This window comes from Podarcis bocagei, assembly GCF_964188305.1.
Source record: "Podarcis bocagei genome assembly, chromosome: 13".
NCBI lineage: Eukaryota > Metazoa > Chordata > Lepidosauria > Squamata > Lacertidae > Podarcis > Podarcis bocagei.
In genome coordinates, this window is record NC_138138.1 from 33,881,863 (window position 1) to 33,903,181 (window position 21,319).

Here is a 21,319-nt window from a genome sequence, read left to right on the forward strand (position 1 = left end):
CTGACACATCCTTAGCATTCTTTTTCTCCTTCTTGCCCTTCCCCCCCAAAAAAAATCTCCTAATACAGTATTCAACATTTATTTCACATATATGTACAATATATACAGTTCTGGATTGATATTTTCCCCATTTACATACTTGTGTTCACTGCTCTATATTTTTTTAAAGTTAGCTAACCTATCTTACCTGGTTAAAACTTGGATGCCATAGAATTTGGTCATCATTAATTATTAACTCTTCTCCTAAAGGAGCCTGAGAATCCAGTCTTCCAACTTTTGCTCTAACCAGTGAGCCATTGGGAAAAATCAACCAGTTTGTTACATCAAAAGAAGCAACTAGTTCTCCATTGTCATCAAAGTGCACAGAATCTCCCACACTGTTATTGAACGCAATGTGCTTTAGAAAGGAATGCACCTTTTTAAGAGAATTTGTGCAGAGATGTTACCAGGACTTGAAATTCATTCAGTGTGCATTACTGATTTTTCAACAGTAAGTCATTCTCATTAAATAACTCTATATTAGGACAATTATATGTGGCAGTGCTTATTCAAAACAAAACAAGCAGGCAGCCAAACAAAATGTATTCAATGGACTTCACGGAGGCCTTACAAATTTTTCAACAGTATGCCGTTCTCGTTAAATAATGCTATATTAGAACCATTATATAATGCTGCTAGAAATGAATTATGCAAATTTACAACTCCTTTTACTCTGTACCAAACGGTGAATTGTAGTTACCTGCCATGATTGCACATTTGGAAATGCCAGTTTCCCTCCTTCCATAATCCTTCTACTCTTGGAGCTCCTTTTCTTTATGGCATGCAAAGCATGTGCCACAATGTAGACAGCGTTGTAGACATTGTAGCCGTGGCCAGTCATGTCCATTTCAAACAGAATTCCAGGAAGGCCCTCCAACTTCTCGTCCCCAGTGCACGCTTTGTTGTTTTCCTCGTCTTGCTGTCCTTTAGAGATTTTGAATGAGCAGTTGAAGGCCTGCTCCCAGAAGGACTGGATAAAGCCATCACCTTTTGCCCACAACGGCCTTAACTTGTGAATGAACTTGTGGAAACCTAATAACCGACTTGAGTGAACTGTGAAGGATAAAGAACCATGAAAGGCTTGCATATCCCAATCTTTCTGTACAGAGTGTGATGCAAAATCCCAGTGGGACGTAACAATCCATACTTTATTCAGAGGTGGCAGTGAGAAGAAAGGAAAATAAAACAGCAGCATTCTCAAACTCTGAAATGATGGAGGCTCTCCATAAATAAAGAATACACTGGGATTTCCCGTACTGGAGTTTCCCTCACAGATTTTTGCATAGCTTTCTAAACGCTGCAAACCAAAGTTTATCATCTCATCCACATAATTCCATCTGGGTATTCTTGTGACAAAGGCATAACAGATACCATGAATGGAAAGCAATGGCATCATTGTCTGCAAAAATCTATCTCCTCGGTCGTCATCTACAGCCCAAAGCCCAATCCAGGTCCATCTGAAATGCTGAAGTAACCGCACAACACCCATGTGCTGGTAGGCTTCATTGGGGACCATCTGGTATAGAAATGGCAATAAACATTGGGCACCTTGTAGTGGCAAAAATGATCCATATGTGAGCTGAAAGGAAAAGTACAAGAATAGAAAAGAATTTTAAACCATAAACTTGTAGGAGGTCCTGTATGTCTCTTCGGAGGCCCACCGTGAGGATCTCCCCAGTAATTGATTTCATAATGACCTACCCTGAATCACTTGTCTCAGGCAACATGCCTCTTCTAAATATTTCATTTAGGTCTGCATGCTTGGTCGCCTTCTATCATGCCAAATGAATTAGCAGAGCACTCTTTCATTAGGATGGTGCTTTGAAAGGCAATGGAAGAGTGCTGCCATGCTGCTAGAGCTCTCACATGAATTATCACTCCTGCTTGCTTAAGTTGCAATAGCAAACCACAATAGTGATGCAGACTCAAGCTAGCTACATTGGGAGAGACATTAGGCTTCCATCAAGTCTGTGGTCTTCAGGAGGCCATTTCTCATGTTACATAACAAAATGTCACAAAACGTGGCTATAGGATTGGCAAAGTCATGAAATTTAGAGTAGCTTCTCTGTAGCACTGGGAATAAGTAGGGAGAGAAGGGAAATAAAATTTATGTCTCACCCCCCCCCATTTATTTTTATTAAAGATTTCTTGTTGCATACAATGGTAGATTAGGAAGAAAAGAGGGGAGAGAGGGGGGAATGTATGGGGTGGGGTGGTTATGCTTCTTTTCTTCTACTTAGTGTATGTGTGGAGTTTTGTGCCAGCATTACTTTTGTCATATTGTTGGGCTGTGTGTGTGATGAAGGGGAGCCATACTGGGGTGATTAAGCAGGGACCTACATTATTCCCTTGTTCAAAACAACCTGAGAACAAAAAGCTAGTGATTCTTTGAAATTTGCCATTCTTTTATTTTAGCAATGGAAATTTCCAACTGAGTAATATGTGCTAAAATGCATATGGAAAGGCATAGTGTGCATTAGAATGTATATAATAGTGAAAATAGCATATAAAATGCATTATAGAAGAGAATATGTTTTGCAAAAGAGTTTACATTAGGGAACATTGCAACCAAGCATGTGTATAAGGAGAAGTCCACAGGAAAATGTTCACTGGTAATTTATTGAAAGGGTTGTGGAATCAAGATAGCATAGAAGAGTTGTGAGAGTTCCATACACTTATGAAGAAAGCTTACCTGTGGAATCTTATGGACTGCTGAAACAATGGCCATATTGGCAGAGATTTCAGAGATGCACCCTCCAATGAGAGCTATCAGATTGTTCTGGCTGTCACACTTGAAGTTGGGGACAAACCTATGTCGTGTTGACAGAAGGCTTAAGGTAGCTTTATAGGTCATCCTTGCAGTGTAGTAGCTATTGAGGATGTGGAGTCCCAGAGAGATATTTGGTAAGATGTTGGGATTCTCATTAATCTCTTTGACAGCAAATGCAAAGGCCAGGATGTGCTGGTAGTTTTTAGGCACTGAACTGTAATCAGAGTTACAGTTAGTTGTTTTTTTTTAAAAAAAAGTGCTTCAGCTACAATAAAACAGCACATTAATGTTAAGCTTGTAAGACGGAGGTGTATCATAGCTGAGAATTATACAACATACTATTGAAATGCACAACAATAAGCATGATATGTGCTATCACAAACTGTATACCTAAATAAATTCCTCTCTGTACATATTGTCCTCCCTCCTATTTCTTACAAAAGCAGCAGCAATTACTGGCCCAAGCAATGGGGCTTCAGCATGATGTGCTTGGTTGTTTGTTTTTGTCACATCAATAGGGTCATGGAGGAAAGCTTATCAATGGTCTGTGAACAACAATATAATGTAGAATGTAATATATCTATCAACAATTTGCCACTGTTACGGGAAAACCACATATCTCACACCAAAAGTAAATAAATCACAGTATTTCTTGATAACGCATTCTCAGTAATTATGAACTGAATATATTATAAAGTGAGAAAGGGAAGAAGTAAGGTCTTACATGGGTTCATCAGTGATGGTCTGTGTACGCTGTTCCAGGAAAGAGAGGCTATCATAAAGAAAGAATATTTGAGAAACAATCCCACCGATGACAAGGTCCCCTGGCTGGAAAAATTCATGAGGAATCGGGAGGGGGTCATCAGATATGCTGCAATTCACAACATGTTTCCCACAAACAGTATGACACAACAGTATGAGAAGCAATGCCACTACCAGCATGATCCTGCTGCCAAAACTTTCCCCCAAGATTGAGATACACATTTTTCAATTTGCAAAATTGTATGTTTACCATCTGCGGCATTATATAAGGCAATTCAGGAATATGCAGCTGTCCCATACAGGGATCAAACCGGCAGGTTTGACGTTGTTAGCACCAGGCAGCTTAGACTATACTCTTCCTCTACTGATTTACTGTTTGATCTGTTAGGTAACAATTTTGCTGTGCATATAAATATATATAATTTCTCATCAGTATCCATCTCTATATCCAAAATAAAAAAAATTCCTTCCTGTAGCACCTTAAAGACCAACTAAGTTAGTTCTTGGTATAAGCTTTCGTGTGCATGCACACTTCTTCAGCTTTCTTCTCAATTTATTCTCTCAAGGTGAGAGAGAAATAAAAGCTCCTTCCCCCTTTACAATACTTAGCTATAGATCTTCACCTCTAGGCATCAATTACTTTAACTTGGATTGCAAAGGGGGGTGTTGTGTTGAGAGTTCTTAGTCTGCCCCTTACCCCACAAAATGGTAAATTAGGTCAACAGTGTGTAGATAGGTGAAACTGTTAATCGATACATAGCTACTGCCCAATTTCTTCACACTAAGAATTGGAAGATGAACTTGGGGAAACAAAGAGTTGAGGGTTACGCCTAATACAATTTTTGTAATAAAATGGTGGCAGAACAAGCCCATGGGAGCCCTTCTGACCCAACAAATGCATGAAAGAGCAGTGCCTCTTCCTAGATCCAGTTTGCAACATGAAGACTTTATACTTTTTTTTGATATTCATTCTTATTCCTAATTATGGGCCCCAGACATCAATTAAGTCAGAGGATGGAAACCAGTAATTTTGACAATGACAGGGATTACAAAAACTTCCCCAGTGAGTAGACAGACTTTGAAGTTTCATCAAGCATGACAAAAGTACCTCAAATCTCTCCACCCCAAGAAAGTATTATAATTCCTGAATTATACCATTCACCCTTCATGATCTTACTGGGCAACTGCATGTGTTAAGGGCAACAGAAGTATTATTTAGGCAATACAGATATTGTATGGTATTGTGGTTAATTCAAGCTTCACCACTTCCTTGGAACTGGATTGTTGTCAGTAGCAAAGGAGTGGACTGAAGTCCCAGATTTGTTTATTGACTACAATAGACACGTGGATTCTGTGTAAGTGAAGTGATCATGCAATTGAAACTACAATTCAACAAGGAGCCAACTTGCAAGCAATATTATCCATATGGAATAGTTAGAGACTGAGGTGACCTTGAGAGCACAATGTGATTTAGGGATAAATTGGAGTTATATATGAATGAGGTACAGGATTTTGGAGCTTTTACAAACCTTTAATGTTTAAACTTGAATCCATCCATAATAAAACACAGACTGGTAAAGAGAAACATTTATTTATTTATTTATTTATTTATTTATTTATTTATTTATTTATTTATTTATTTATTTATTTATTTATTGAACGAACATAATATCCTGACACAAACTTGGTGGAGAATATGAAGTAATTGCCTTCCATAGATTATAATTAGAATGCATAACACATCATAGTAGAAATCATCAACAGTGCCTTCCATGCTGGATTGGTATAAATGATTTTGACAAGGTTGGAGATTTACAGATTAAACCTGTTAGGGGACATATTTCCAAGAAATATACATAGTATATTGTAAACTTTTTATTGTGACAGAGCCAAAAAAGAAGTTTATAAATTTTGTTGAGAAATTATAATGGAATAGTGGGAAAAATTGAATCATTGCTCTTTCCTTTCTTCTTATTTGGTCTCCCTGCTATACAGTCTCATCCCATGTAGAGGAGAACAGCTCAATGTGGAGACCAGGATCCCTGCAACAATTTTTAAAATAAGGAAGATCCTATCTCTCTTCTGATGGTGCACGAGTATAGTGTCATCATTTTGGGTCATCGTGGCTGCTCTCATGCTTATTTTTCCACAATTATGTAGGACCTTTGTTGAACTTGGGTTTCAACAGATGCCCAAAACATACAGTGGTGCCTCGCAAGACGAAACTAATCCGTTCCACGAGTCTCTTCGTCTTGCGGTTTTTTCATCTTGTGAAGCACGGCTATTAGCGGCTTAGCGGCTTAGTAGCTATTAGCGGCTTAGCGGCTTAGCGGCTATTAACGGCTTAGCGGCTTTAAGAAAAAGGAAACAAACTCGCAAGAACTCGCAAGACGTTTCGTCTTGCGAAGCAAGCCCATAGGGAAATTTGTCTTGCGGAATGACTCAAAAAACGGAAAACTCTTTCATCTTGCGTGTTTTTCATCTTGTGAGGCATTTGTCTTGCGAGGTACCACTGTACTTAGAAGGGAAATACCTTGAAATAGTTCATATGGTATGGAATGCATTTATGAATGCAATCAGGTTGAAGATAAAATTAACTACAGTAGTACCTCGACTTAAGAACTTAATTCATTCTGGAGGTCTGTTCCTAAGTTCCTAACCTGAAACTGTTCTTAACCTGAGGTACCACTTTAGCTAATGGGCCTACAGCTGTCACCACACAATTTCTGTTCTCATCCTGAAGCAAAGTTCTTAACCCGAGGTACTATTTCTGGGATAGTGGAGTTTGTAACCTGAAGCGTCTGTAACCCGAGGTACCACTGTACTCATTGATTTGTCCAGATAAGACTTGCCCCAATAAGATTTTTAATCTCCCGTTGTTTATTGGTTCTCACATCGTTTCTCCCAGGACGGTAATTTTAAACTTTTATTTTGTAGACTTCCTTAGATTTGATATATCCATATTGCATGGGTTCAGTGTAAGACCTTGCATTTTCCCACTGTTACTCATTGTGAAGGCATTGGGCTATATACAATAAACTGAATTACATGTGCAACTGCATATACAGCATTGCAGACATTGTAGCTATGGCTAGGCATGTTCATTTGAAACAAAATTCCAAGAAGGCTCTCCAGCTTCTCCTATCGAGTACAGGTTTTCTCTACCTCCCTAAACAGGTTTAGGCAAGAGCTGGCTGCTTGCTTCCAGAACATTCTTCTGCATGGGGTAGGTTCCTCCGCTATATGAATTTCTGGAAGCCTAACAGTTTATTTGAGTGAACTGTGAAAGTTATGGAAACATGGGGTTGTGGCTTATGACTGCAGAACATAGGTATGAAGCGAACCTGAAGTGTGATGCATCCATCTTCACTGAAGTTGCAAGAATTTCCTTAATGTTTCCTTAGGTAAAGGTAAAGGTACCCCTGCCCGTACGGGCCAGTCGTGTCCGACTCTAGGGTTGTGCGCTCATCTCACTTAAGAGGCCGGGAGCCAGCGCTGTCCGCAGACACTTCCGGGTCACGTGGCCAGCGTGATGAAGCTGCTCTAGCGAGCCAGCACCAGCGCAGCACACAAAAACGCCGTTTACCTTCCCGCTATAAAGCGTTACCTATTTATCTACTTGCACTTAGGGGTGCTTTCGAACTGCTAGGTGGGCAGGAGCTGGGACCGAAATACGGGAGCTCACCCCGCCGCAGGGATTTGAACCGCCGACCATACGATCGGCAAGTCCTAGGCACTGAGGTTTTACCCACAGCGCCACCCGCGTCCCACAATGTTTCCTTAATCAAGCCTTAATTCTCTAAGCTACAATTTTCTCACATATATATTTCATTTGGTTTTCCTTATTAGTTGCTCCCTCTTATTGAGTTCAGGCCTCAGTACAATGATATAGCATTTAGGGAAAAAGATGCAACCCAGTAAGCCAGTATTGGATGCTAAGATGGAGAAGATCTCCACAGCCACCATGTATTTTCCTTTGGTGCTCAAGTAGGTTGGAACAAATGTCAGCCAAACACTGCAAAACACCAACATGCTGAAAGTGATAAATTTGGCCTCATTGAAACTGTCCGGCAACTTCCTGGCTAGGAAAGCCAAAATGAAGCTGACAATGGCCAAGGAACCCATGTAGCCTATGACACAGTAGAACATGATAGCTGAACCCTCATTACATTCCAGTAGCATTTCTCCTGTCACTGAGTGCATGTCCATATCTGGGAATGGAGGGAAAGTACATAACCAAAGAGAACAAATGCAAGCTTGAAGAAAGGAGCCGGAGAGGACAATGGAATTTGCCATTCTCTTCCCCACCCATTTTCTGATTCTGGATCCTGGCTGGGTTGCCATGAATGCCAGAACCACAGTGATGGTTTTTGCCAAAGTGCTGGAAAGGGCCATCGAGAATATGATGCCAAAGGCTGTTTGTCGGAGAAGGCAGGTGACCTTTCCAGGCTGTCCAATGAAGAGTAAGGAGCAGAGGAAGCAAAGAAGGAGAGAAATGAGAAGGATGTAGGTGAGGGTTCTGTTGTTAGCTTTGACTATGGGAGTGTCCTTGTGCTTCACAAAAATTCCAAGTATGAAAGTTGTGATAAAGGCGAAGGAAATGGCTAAGATAGCTAAAGTAATCCCTAATGTTTCTTTGTAAGAGAGGTAGCTTAAAGCTTTGGGGATGCATTGAGTTTGGTCCATATTGGGATACTGGTCTTCTGGACATTTGACACAGGCATCCATATCTGAAAATAGTCAAGAGCTCCTTTAAATACTTTCAGAAGTTGATCACCTATTTAAAGGGGTGATCAGTGAGAATGAATTTCTAGGAAAAAGGGGTCCCTTAATATCAAAATTCTTTATTTTAATTTCATCTCAAGCAAAGAATGTCATATGGAAGTTCTCAACAATCTAGGCTGTGCTTTGAGAATAATGATGATACTCACTTATCTGACAGCGTTAGAAACTTACAATGAATTCACTTTAAAGACCAAAGAAGCAATTTTCATATGAAAAGTATCATTATTGTTGTTTTTCTTTTCATTCTATTAATAATTTGTTGCTATTATGGGTAGTATTATTCTTATAGGGTATGGTCTGAAGGTACAATGCATAATCATCCTGTTGAAGTGACTGATGACTGATTCAACTTTCTCACTGGGTAGTAGACTGCTTGGAATCTCTTTGTACATTGCCTTGAGTTCTCTGCTGATTACAGAAGAGAGTCAGGATACAATGAGAAAGAAATAGGATTGGAACAGGAATGTGCCAAACTCAGATTACAAAACAGCCCAGGGTGGCCAATGGCATTTTGCCACCTTCGGGGGTGGGGGATAGGATGGGTGGCATGCTGCCTGCTCTGGGTGGGGCTGCAATCCTTTGATGGAATGGTTCATAGTTTGGAGGTACTTATGGATCCTTTACTGTTGCTTGAGGCTCAGATGGGTTCAGTGGTTCAGAGTGCCTTCCATAGGCTTTGGCTGGTGACGCAGCTGCACCTTTATCTGGACTGGGATAGTCTAACCATTTGATTCGGGGGGGAACATAGCATGGGAGGCACTTCTGCAGGCCCTGTGTACTGTGAAAGTTAATATGAAAACACTAAGAGCTTCTGGGCAGCTGTGTGCTAATTGCTACATCATAAGGCTCTCTACTTTTCACAGTTTGGCCACTGATGGAGTTCTCCTGATCTATCCATACGTTAAGATTTGCTGGACTTTTCAGTCATATGATTAGCTGGGACCCAGGAGATGGTCTCAGCAGTTATGGAACTCCCTGACAAATGGGGTCCATTTTGCCTCCTATAATATTGATGGGCATTTGTATTACCACATTTCTCTGGTTATTTTATGGTACCTTAGACTTGTATTTATTTATTTATTTATTTATTTTATTTTTACATTTATATGCTCCCTTTCACCCAAGGAGCTATAAAACCAACAATAAACTGTGAGGGGATGTCCCCCCCGTCCCACTGCAGCAAATTTAAAATGAATTTTAAAATATTTTCTTACATTTATATCCCATTTTTATTCCACTGTGGAATGCAAGGTTGTATATATTGGGTCCCTGGTCTGTCTCCCATTCAGATACTGATCAGACCTAGAACTGCTTAGCTTCATCAAAATAACAGCTATATGTGCCTTAAGTGTCAAGGCATCCTTCCATGTGATGTATTTTACATTATATCCCCTACCTTTCTGCTTAGAGATCATCCCTTCTGCACATGGAGCACAATCATAGCAGCAAAATTTTTCTCCCTCCTTCTTTTTCCTGCTGTAGCCAGGTTGGCAGTTGTCATTGCACACAGAAATAGGCAACACCTATACATAATAATAACATGTAGATTAGTAATAAGATATTTTTACTCTTCTGTCGTTCACTTCCCATCTGATTTGAATCAAGTGAGGGGAAAAGTGTCATGGTGGTGTCTGCTCTTCGCAATAAACACCCTCTGCTCACTTAGAGAGATATTTACAGTTCTTTATTTACATATGTACAAACAGCAACAGTTCCGAATCATGCTTCTGCATCCGACGAGTCAGATTCGGGGAGTGGCTTCCTTCGGCTCCTTCTCCAACACAGCATATATGGGACTCTCGCAAGACGTCTTTGATCTCTGTGTTTTAACTCTCTCCTCGCGTGTGCCAAAGACACCGCTTCCCCTTCTGTTCCTGACTCCCTGGTTGGTGGTAGGGCTCTCCAGCATTGCAGAGCCCTGACACCCCTTGACGGCTCTCCGCCTTCTCCTCCCCTATTTCATCCATCATTCCCCTGTTTTCCCCGACTGATTGTACCGCCTCGGATATTCCCCCTTCACTTGACGCAAGGGTGTTCCCTCTCTGTCCCATGACAGAGAGTGAGGAAAACCCATTAGGCTCAGTTGCCTCTGTCACTTACTTCTTAATCTTTGTCATCAGCTTCTATATGTTGCAAATCTATAGTCTGAAGTACAGACCCTTCTCCTTTGAATTTCTGCTCATGTCAGCAGTGTTGCAGTGTAAGAGCCAACAGGCTCATTTCCACATTCTTCATCACACAATCATAAATTCATCAGGGGATGAATAACCTATGAATAAGTGGAGAACTGCTGATCCCCATATTGTGGGCTGTTGACCCTGAAATTACAAGTGCCAGTTGTAATAAAAATGAAGCTGAGCTGTTTGAGATCTTTGTAAGGGCCTGCATCAAATATGGGTCAAGATTTAAAAAACACCAGAATCCTCTTCCAGCTTGAAATGAAATAGGGAATGAAAGGATTCCTGGATCCTTCGGATGACAGATTCTTTGTATTCTTTTTCTTCTCCTACTTCTCCTTCCAAATAATTCTCCTATTCTACATTTATTTCACAAATATGTACATTATATTCAGTTTTGGATTGATATTGTTCTCATTTAGAGACTCAAATGTTCACAGCTTTATATAAATAAAAGTTAGCTAACCTATCTTACCTGGTTAAAACTTGGATGCCATAGAATTTGGTCATCATTTATTCTTAACCCTTTTCCTAAAGGAGCCTGAGAATCCAGTCTTCCAACTTTTGCTCTAACCAGTGAGCCATTGGGAAAAATCAACCAGTTTGTTACATCAAAACATGCAACTAATTCTCCATTGTCATCAAAGTGCACAGAATCTCCCACACTGTTATTGAACGTGATGTGCCTTAGAAAGGAATGCACCTTTTAAAGAAAATATGTGCAGATATGTCACTAGGTTTCGAAATTTATTCAATGGGCTTCTTGGAGACCTTACTAATTTTTCAACAGTAAGTCATTCTCATTAAATAACTCTATATTGGCACAATTATATAACATATCTGGCAGTGCTTATTCAAAACAAAACAAGAAGGCCACAAAAAAAATGTTGCTAGAAATCAATTATGCAAATTTACAGCTCCTTTTACATCTGGACTAAAAGCTGAATAGCTATTACCTGCCATGATTGCACGTTTGGAAATTCCAGTTTTCCCCCTTCTATAATCCTTCTACTCTTGGAGATCCTTTTCTTTATGGCATGCAAAGCATGTGCAACAATGTAGACAGCATTGTAGATATTGTAGCTGTGGCCAGTCATGTCCATTTCAAACAGAAGCCCAGGAAGGCCCTCCAGCTTCTCGTCCCCAGTGCAAGCTTTCTTGTTTTCCTCCTCTTGTTGTACTTTAGAGAGTTTGAATGAGCAGCTGAAGGCCTGCTCCCAGAAGAACTGGATAAAGCCATCACCTTTTGCCCATGATGGCCTTAAATTGTGAATGAACTTATGGAAATCTAATAACTGATTTGAGGGAACTGTGAAGGATAAAGAACCATGAAATGCTTGCATATCCCAATTCTTCTGAACAGAGTGTGATGCGAAATCCCAATGGGATGTAACAATCCATACTTTATTCAGAGGTGGCATTGAGAAGAAAGGTGCAGAAAACAGCAGCATTCTCAAAACCTGAAAAGATGGAGGCTCCCCATAAATAAAGAATACACTGGGATTTCCCTTACTGGACTTTCTCTCAAAGATTTTTGCATAGGTTTCAAAATGCTGCAAAGCAAATTCTATCATCTCTTCCACATAATTCCATTTGGGTATTCTTGTGGCAAAGGCATAACAGATGCCATGAATGGAAAGCAATGGCATCATTGTCTGCAAAAATCTGTCTCCTCGATCATCATCTACAGCCCAAAGTCCAATCCATGTCCATCTGAAATGCTGAAGTAACCGCACAACACCCATGTGCTGGTAGGCTTCATTGGGGACCATCTGGTATAGAAATGGGAATAAACTTTGGACACCTTGTAGTGGCAAAAATGATCCATATGCGAGCTGAAATGAAAAGTACAAGAATAGAATAGAATAGAATTTTAAACCATACACTTGTAGGTGGTCCTGTATGTCTCCTTGAAGACCCACTGTGAGGATCTCCCCAGTAATTGGTTTCACCATGATCTAACCTGAATCACTTGTCTCAGGCAACATGTCTCTTCTTCTAAATATTTAATTTACTGCTGCATGCATGTCTGCCTTCTACCATGCCAAATGAACTTGGCAGAGCACTCTTTGGTTAGCATGGAACACTGCTGCCGTGCTGCTTGAGCTCTCACATCAATTTTCACTCCTTCTTGCTTAAGTTGTAATAGCAAACCACACAACAGTTATCCAGACTGAAGTTGGCTACATTGGAGAGACATTAGGCTCACCTGAACCTCACCTGAACTTGGCAGAGCACTCTTTGGTTAGTATGGTGCTCTGAGAGGCCATGGAACACTGCTTCCATGCTGCTAGAGTTATAACATCAACACTCCTTCTTGCTTAAGTTGTAATAGCAGACCAAGCACAACAGTGACCCAGATGGGTCCGTATAGTTAAAGCTATAGTTTTCTCAGTTGTGATGTATGGAAGTGAGAGCTGGACCATAAATGAGACTGGTCGCCAAATAATTGATGCTTTTGAATTAGGTAGCTGGAGGAGATTCTTGAGAGTCCCATGGACTGCAAGAAGATCAAACTTATCCATCCCTAAGGAAATCAGCCCAGAGTGCTCACTGGAAGGACAGATCCTGAAGCTGAGGCTCCAGTACTTTGGCCACCTCATGAGAAGAGAAGACTCCCCAGAAAAGACCCTGATTGTGGGAAAGATTGAGGGCACAAGGAGAAGGGGACAACAGAGGATGAGATGGTTGGACAGTGTTCTTGAAGCTACCAGCATGAGTTTGACCAGACTGTGGGAGGCAGTGGAAGACAGGAGTGCCTGGCTTGCTCTGGTCCATGGAGTCACGAAGAGTCAGACACGACTAAACGACTAAACAACAACAGCAACAACATTGGGGGAGACATTAGACTTCCACCAAGTCTGTGGTCTCCAGGAGGTCAATTCTCATGTTACATAACAAAATGCCACAAAACCTGGCCATAGTATTGACAAAGTCTAATGAGATTTAGAGTAGCTTCTTTGTAGCACTGGGAATAGGTTGGGATGGAAGGGAAATAAAATTCAGTTCTCTTTTAAGCAGGGACCCACCTAATTCTTATGATCAAAACAACCTGAGAACAAAAAGATAGTGATCCTTTGAAATTTGCCATTCTTTTATTTTAACAATGAAACTATCCAGCTGAGTAATATGTGCAGTAAAATGCCAAGAATAGTGAAAATAATTTTTAAAATGCATAATAGAAGAGAATATATTTTGTAAGATAGTTTACATTAAGGAACATTGCATACAAGGGTGTGTATTAGGAGAAGTCCACAGGCAAATTTATTGAAAGGGTTGCTGAAATCAAGATAGTGTACAACAGTTGTGAGAGCTCCATACACTCATATACAAAGCTAACCTGTGGAGTCTTGTGGGTTGCTGAAACAATGGCCATATTTGCAGAGATTTCAGAGATGCACCCTCCAATGAGACCTATCAGATTGTTCTGGCTGTCACACTTGAAGTTAGGGACAAACGTATGTCGTGTTGACAGAAGGCTTAAGGTAGCTTTATAGGTCATCCTTGCAGTGTAGTAACTATTGAGGATGTGGAGTCCCAGGGATATATTTGGTAAGATGTTGGGATTCTCATTGATCTCTTTGATAGCAAATGCGAAGGCCAGGATGTGCTGGTAGTTTTTAGGCACTGAACTGTAATCAGAGTTGCAGTCTGTTAAATAAAATAAGTGCTGCAGCTAAAGTAAAATGGCATTTTAACACATCATCATCACTTTACTGTAAGCTTGTAAGACTGAGGTGTAGCATAGGTTAGAATTATACAATATAATATTCAAAGGCACAACAATAAGCATGATATGTGCTATCACAAACTGTATATCTAAATGTTCAATATGAACAAATTCCTCTCTGAACATATTTCACTTACTCCTATTACTCATACCAAAAGTAAATAAATCACAGTATTTCTTGATAACACATTCTCAGTAATTATGGACTGAACATATTACAAAGTGAGAGAGGGAAGAAGTAAGGTCTTACATTGGTTCATCAGTGATGGTCTGTGTACGCTGTTCCAGGAAAGAGAGGCTATCATAAAGAAAGAATATTTGAGAAACAATCCCACCAATGACAAGGTCCCCTGGCTGGTAAAATTCATGAGGAATCGGGAGGGGGTCATCAAATATGCTGCAATTCATGACATGTTTCCCACAAACAGTATGACACAACAGTATGAGAAGCAATGCGAATACCAGCATGATCCTGTTGCCCAAACGTTCTCTCCAAATTGAGATAGACATTTTTCAATATGTAAAATTATATATTTACCATCTACAGCATTATGTAAGGCAATATTAGAATATGCAGCTGTCCCATACAGGGATCAAACCTGCAACCTTGTTATTATTAATACCAGGCAGCTCAGTTTATACTCTTCCTGTACTGATTTACTGGTTGATCTGTTAGGTAACAATTTTGCTGTGCATTTAAATATATGTCATTTCTCATCAGTATCCATGTCCATATCCTGTGCTTTCTCCTCAATTTATACTCTATAGCTGACTGATAAATATAAGCTCCTTCTCCTTTTGCAATCCTTAGTTATAGATCGTCATCTCTAGGCATCAATTACTTTAACTTGGATTGCAAAGGGTTGTGTTCAGAGTTCTTATTCTGACCCCATACCTCACAAAAAGGGGAATTAAGTCAAGGATGTGTAAGTCAGTGGAATCGTTAATCAATAGATAGCTAAAGCCCAATTTTTTCACACTAAGAATTGGAAGATGAGCTGGGGGAAACAAAATGTTGAGGGATATTCCTAGTACAATTCTTGCAACAGAATGGTGGCAGAATCAGCTCATTAAAGCCCTCCTGACCCAACAAATGCATGATAGAGCAATGCCTCTTCCTAGATCCAGTTTGCAGCATGAAGACTTTATAGCTTTTTTTTTGGATATTCATTGTTATTCCTAATTATGGGCGCCAGACATCAATTAATTCTGAGGATGGAAACCAGTAATTTTGACAATGACAGGGATGGCAAAAACTTCCCCAGTGAGTAGACAGACTTTGAAGTTTCATCAAGTATGAAAAAAGTATTAGAAATTTCTCCACACTCCCACACCCCCAAAAAGTATTGTAATTCCTGAATTATACCATTCACCTTTCATGTTCTTACTCAGCAACTGCATGTGTTAAGGGCAACAGAAGTATTATTTAGGCACTACAGATAGTGTATGGTATTGTGGTTAGTTCAAGCTTCACCACTTCCTTGGAACTGGATTGTTGTCAGTAGCAAAGGAGTGGACTGAAGTCCCAGATTTGTTTATTCACTACAATAGACACGTGGATTCTGTGTAAGTGAAGTGATCATGCAATGCCCATTCCGAACTTCAGGAGGAGGGGGGGTTGCGGGCTCACGAGCCCACCCACACATAAGGGATTCCCTTATTTGCATCCCCTGCAGCGCCAGCCAATCGGCTGGCGGCAGGGGCGGGCCTTCCAGAGGCCACATAAGGTCGGGGCAGCCCTCTGCTTGCCCCTTTTCTTCCTAGCTGCTGACGCGGTTTCCCACCCACCCGCCCTTTAGGTTTTGCCACTGACCTTGCTATGGGCTTCGGCTGGTCGCCGCAAGGGGCCTGGTAGGAGTTTTCCCATTTGGCTAATTGGCTGGTTTTCTTTTTTTTTTTTTAATAAATTTTTATTGGTTTTACAGCATTTTTTAAAAAGAACAAACAAACACAAAACAAAACAAACATACAAAATACTTTCAAAGATATTTTCATAAACCTCTTTTCTTGGACTTCCCCATACCCCCCCTCTCTGCATCCCGGTGTCCATATTTGAACTAGCAACTCCCAGTTATTACTTTCTAATCTCTGTCATCTTAGTCCTCCTTTATTATCTAACCTTGTATCCCTGTACCCTGTTACTTCTAGTAACCACAACATTTTAACATTCGTTGAGTTTATAGTAGTCCTTAAGATAGCTCTTAAATTTTTTCCATTCTTCTTCCACCATCTCTAATTGGCTGGTTTTCGGGGCCACTTGGTTTTTTCGCCTACCTCGTAGCAATTCGTCACAACTCCCTCGGTTTTGGCGGTAGGCATTGGCCGGGGTATTGTTATGCAAATGAGGTTGGGGGGGAGGAATGCCATCACCTCCCCCAATGCTTGAAGGGTAGTTCGTTAAAGGACTCCGAGGGGCGACGCCTCGTCCGAAACCTGCGGAGGCTAGGGCCTAAAGCGCGCCCCCGAGCGGTAACCCCTCGGGGAGCGCCTAGGGATACGCATCTCGGGTGGCTCCCCCTGTTGGTGTTTAACCCTTCCCGGTTAGACCGGATAGTCGGTTAGGGGCCAATGCCTAAAGCCAATACCCTTCTTACCTGTAATCAATAAAGTTGTGGCCATTTACGCCCATTAACCTAAATTTCTGTGTCCGTTGTCTTTATTTATTCCACCTGTGGGGGGGGGGAGGGAATAGCCACGCAATTGAAACTACAATTCAACAAGGAGCCAACTTGCAAGCAATATTATCCATATGGAATAGTCAGAGACTGAGGTGACCTTGAGAGCACAATGTGATTTAGGGATAAATTGGAGTTATATATGAATGAGGTACAGGATTTTGGAACTTTTACAAACCTTTAATCCATCCATAATAAAACACAGACTGGTAAAGAGAAACATATATTTATTTATTTATTTATTTATTTAATATTTAATAAAGGAACATAATATCCTGACACAAACTTGGTGGAGAATATGAAGTAACTGCCTTCCATAGATTAGAATGCATAACACATCATAGTAGAAATTATCAACAGTGCCTTCCATGCTCAATTGGTATAAATGATTTGACAAAGTTGGAGATTTAAAGATTAAACCTGTTAGGGGACATATTTCCAAGAAATATACATAGTATATTGTAAACTTTTTATTGTGACAGAGCCAAAAAAGAAATTTATAAATTTTGTTGAGATATTATAATGGAATAGTGGGAAAAATTGAATCATTGCTCTTTCCTTTCTTCTTATTTTTTTAAAAAATATATTTATTAAAAGTTTAATGGTTACAGAAAAAAGAAGAAATAAACAATAAAAAGTTCACAATACATCAAAAATAAAGAGAGAAAAAAACAAAAAAGACAATACAACAAAACAACAAGAAAAGCAAAAACATTTTTTTTAAAAAACACATCCAATATCTCTTTATCACTACCTTTCATTTACTTGTATCATCGACCTCCTCACACCTCCCTTTTTTGTATTCTTGTTCAATTAGCTGTTTCAGCAAATCCTTTCCATCTTTCTCAATTTTTGTTCTATAATTTATCTTAATTTATTTTAACCTTATCTTGCCATATAAAGCCCTAAAGCTTAAAACTTATTTGTACATAACTCCTTATAGCATTTCTACTAAAGCCAAATAGTTTCATTCCAACATTTTTCTAACACTCATTAATTTTACAATATTTCTCTAAATGAATTTTTAAACTTTCTTCCAAACTTCTACCACCATCTCTACTTCTTGGTCTCGGGTTCTGTCAGTCCTTTCTATCCATTCCATTTAGTCCATTAACCTGGTGATCTTCTATCCGAGGCTCTTAGCTCTTTTCCATGTCCCTTCTGCAGGTCTTCTTCATATTTATACCTGCACCTTACTTTGTCTTCTGCTGATCTTGTTCTTAGTTTCCTTCCTTTATCACTGAGGAGTAGATCTCGGGGAGACTCGAACCTAACAATGTCTTTATCCCTTCTCGACAGGTCGGCCCATTCTCCATAGTCAGCACTAAAATCCAGAAGATATTTCAAGGCATGTTTCAAAGTCCCTCCAAAGTTAAAGGCCCCCACAACTCCAGACTCCCCCTGGCGCAAAACCAGATCCCAGAAGCCAGAACAGCCCTGCATAGGAGGATCTATCCAATTTCCCATCTCCAATCCAAACGATACTCCATCTCTCCAAATCTGACTTTCTCCAGGTTCAGTCATCAAAAACAACGGCTTATGTTCCTGCAAAACCTCAGCTCTCTCCACATGTATTTCTTGAGGTTCAACAGCAATCTCCTCCTTTGTCTTCTGCACAACTTGCCCTGTCAAAGCAGATTCCTGGGTCGGTTCCTGAGTGGTTTCGATATAGATATTCACTGTTTGTCCAAAATTATTAACTGCAACAGTCATCAAATCCATCTTCTCATGTCGCTGTTCCAATAAAGCGCTTGTCTTGCAAAAAGCTTCTTCTGGGCACATTCTTGTTCAAGGTCAATGTCTGGTGCTCACGATCTTTAATCTCTACAGCTGGAGAATTCCCCAGATCGACTCCAACAACAGTTTTCAAAGCTCTCTCTATGGGAAACAATTTCTGTTTGTATCCGTCCTTTTAAAAGCAGATCCAGCAACAAAATTACTTTTGTTTTTCAAATATTTTGTTCCTTTTAAATGCAAAAGGAAACATTGGAATCAATATGTTTCTCTTTTTTAACTATCTATCAGCAAGCGTTTTATTCACAGTCAATGGACTTTCCCAAAACGTCTGTCTTCCTAGCAACCCATTCCCAGGTTCAAGGCGGTGGAAATTTATCTTTCTTTACTCTCTCTCCTGCAGGCTTGAACGATCTAAGATTTCCCTCCTCTTCTCCTGCTTCCAAGGGGGGTTTAGTAGTTTCAGCCAATGGAAATTTAGTTCTTTACAAAAGTCTTTCCAGACTTTAGCTTGCAATGTCTTTGCTTCAATCTATTTACAAAAGTGGAAGGCGGACTTCCTGTTTAGAGCCTTCCTGCTTCGGTGCCAAATTAAAATTTTTCATAGTCCAATTTTCCATTCTACTTCCGGGTAGTTGTTTAAAGTCCAATTGTCCACAGGAAAAAGTCAGCGCTCTCCGGCAACAGCAATGCGGCTTCACTCCATGAAAAGAGCAGTCGATTCGAAGCACCGCGCCGCTCACCCCAGGTCGCTCCGGATCCCCGAAACCGGGTTTCCCCGCGAGTAGGGGAGGCGCAAAAGGTGCCTGCCGAATCCCACGTCTGCAGGCTTCTCCTGCCTGTGGTTTTTGATGGGTCTCCGCCTCGCCGTGGCGGTCCAGACACTAGTTTCCACGAAGCGGATTCCTCCCGATCAGAGGAAATCCGCCATTGCCGGAGGCGCTAACCCGGAAGTCCGCTCTTTCCTTTCTTCTTATTTGGTCTCCCGGCTATACAGTCTCATCCCATGTAGAGGAGAACAGCTCAATGTGGAGACCAGGATCCCTACAACAATTTTTAAAATAAGGAAGATCCTATCTCTCTTATGATGGTGCATGAGTATAGTGTCATCATTTTGGGTCATTGTGGCTGTTCTCATATGCTTATTTTCCCACAATTATGTAAGACCTTTGTTGAATTTCGGTTTCAACAGATGCCCAAAACATACTTAGAAGGGAAATACCTTGAAATAGTTCATATGGTATGGAAATGCATTTATGAATGCAATCAGGTTGAGGATAAAATTAAGTACAGTAGTACCTCGACTTAAGAACTTAATTCGTTCTAGAGGTCTGTTCCTAACCTGAAACTGTTCTTAACCTGAGGTACCACTTTAGCTAATGGGCCTACAGCTGTCACCACACAATTTCTGTTCTCATCCTGAAGCAAAGTTCTTAACCCGAGGTACTATTTCTGCGATAGCAGAGTTTGTAACCTGAAGCGTTTGTAACCTGAAGCGTCTGTAACCCGAGGTACCACTGTACTCATTGATTTGTCCAGATAAGATTTGCCCTAATAAGATTTTTAATCTCCCATTGTTTATTGGTTCTCACATCGTTTCTCCCAGGATGGTAATTTTAAACTTTTATTTTGTAGACTTCCTTAGATTTGATATATCCATATTGCATGGGTTCAGTGTAAGACCTTGCATTTTCCCACTGTTACTCATTGTGAAGGCATTGGGCTATATACGATAAATTGAATTACATGTGTAACTGCATATACAGCATTGCTGACATTGTAGCTATGGCTAGGCATGTTCATTTGAAACAAAATTCCAAGAAGGCTCTCCAGCTTCTCCTATCGAGTACAGGTTTTCTCTACCTCCCTAAACAGGTTTAGGCAAGAGCTGGCTGCTTGCTTCCAGAACATTCTTCTGCATGGGGGGAGGGGGTTCCTCCGCTATATGAATTTCTGGAAGCCTAACAGTTTATTTGAGTGAACTGTGAAAGTTATGGAAACATGGGGTTGTGGCTTATGACTGCAGAATATAGGTATGAAGCGAACCTGAAGTGTGATGCATCCATCTTCACTGAAGTTGCAAGAATTTCCTTAATGTTTCCTTAGGTAAAGGTAAAGGTACCCCTGCCCGTACGGGCCAGTCGTGTCTGACTCTAGGGTTGTGCGCTCATCTCACTTAAGAGGCCGGGGGCCAGCGCTGTCCGCAGATACTTCCGAGTCATGTGGCCAGCGTGATGAAGCTGCTCTGGCGAGCCAGCACCAGCACAGCACACGAAAACGCCGTTTACCTTCCCGCTATAAAGCGGTACCTATTTATCTACTTGCACTTAGGGGTGCTTTCGAACTGCTAGGTGGGCAGGAGTTGGGACCAAAAGACGGGAGCTCACCCCGCCGTGGGGATTCGAACTGCCGACCATACAATCAGCAAGTCCTAGGCACTGAGGTTTTACCCACAGCGCCACCCGCGTCCCACAATGTTTCCTTAATCAAGCCTTAATTCTCTAAGCTACAATTTTCTCACGTATATATTTCATTTGGTTTTCCTTATTAGTTGCTCCCTCTTATTGAGTTCAGGCCTCAGTACAATGATATAGCATTTAGGGAAAAAGATGCAACCCAGTAAGCCAGTATTGGATGCTAAGATGGA

General features: G+C 40.7%; 1 pseudogene across 1 annotated transcript in view; it reads right to left on the minus strand.

The window, feature by feature from the left end:
* Positions 1–21,319, minus strand: part of LOC308571790 (vomeronasal type-2 receptor 26-like) — a 123,980-nt pseudogene that overhangs the window by 68,879 nt on the left and 33,782 nt on the right. The gene's annotated exons all lie outside the window — the stretch shown is intronic.